Raw genomic sequence first — 1,175 nt, 5'->3', positions numbered from 1 at the left:
TTAAAAAATATCGGCTAGTGATCAGCATCAGGTAGCAAGAAAACAAATATAACAACTGGAAAGCCGGCAATGCTGCCACCGAGAAACAGTCAGTAAAACTGAAGCCTACAATTACTCAGAAGGCAATCCAAGTGTCTAGTGAACTCGCAGCTCTAGGGGAAGAAGTTGCAAAAGACTATTGCATAGGTGTGTATTATTAGTTCCTTGCTGCTTATTGCACTGTATAAAGATAAGCTTCAGCAAAAATTAACTAGTTTAGAGATAGGAATAAAATGGAGTAGAGTCCAGAAATTTTGTACTTCATAGGACTAGAAAATAAGACTTTCTGTTTCCCAAACAGAAAAAAATAAATATAACTGTAAAAGGTTTCAAACAACAAACTCCTTTAAAAATTCCCAAGTAAACAAAAAGATGTAACTTTGTGACAAAAGAAAGATTATAGCCACCCCTACCACTTTCCCCAGATTTTGGTTCAGATGCATTCAAGGTGGCTACCGCTGATGTGAAAGAGAAGCATAGACGATAGAGGAAAGAAAAGGAAAGAAAAAGAGCAGAGTTGAGAACCGTGTTTAGAAAAACATCAAGCGTGGCTGTGGTACTGATTGAAAGCACTACATTAGAAGCCTACTAAATCTCTGAGAGAACTGCGAAAGAATCTAAGACCCTAGGGTAAAAGAACTAAGTTATCCGATTAGAAGTTCCTTAAGGTACTCTGAAGCTGGTCATCAAAAACTTTTCTTCCTTCCTCTTCTAGAAGCCGTACAAAAACAAGACTGTGCTAGTGGGGAGTGGGCTGCGAAAGCTACGTAGCCCCACAATGGGCACCTTCCTCATCACCCACTTCAGAAGTGTTCATGGAGCATCATGAACAAGGGAGAACTTTCCAGAGGACTGTGGCAGGGGCCACTGAGAACATAAATAAAATACTCTGGGAACAATTTGGGAGGTAGTATCATTTAATTATCTTAGCCACACATGGAAACACGACAGAGTGTTTTTGTTCAAAATATTTATATTACTTTGCAAACAATTTAAGTGGTATAAATTTTTCTTTCCTGGACAAGATGAATCCTCACATTTCCCATGTAAACTTGAAAATATCACTACTAGAATTTAAAACTAAAATTTCAGGAACCTTTTCAAGGTACAGGAAATTACTGAGTTACTGCAATCTA

The sequence above is a fragment of the Pteropus alecto genome, unplaced genomic scaffold (assembly GCF_000325575.1).
Source record: "Pteropus alecto unplaced genomic scaffold, ASM32557v1 scaffold21, whole genome shotgun sequence".
Classification (NCBI taxonomy): Eukaryota; Metazoa; Chordata; class Mammalia; order Chiroptera; family Pteropodidae; genus Pteropus; species Pteropus alecto.
The sequence above is the reverse complement of the archived record's forward strand: the minus strand, read 5'-3'. Positions refer to the sequence as shown.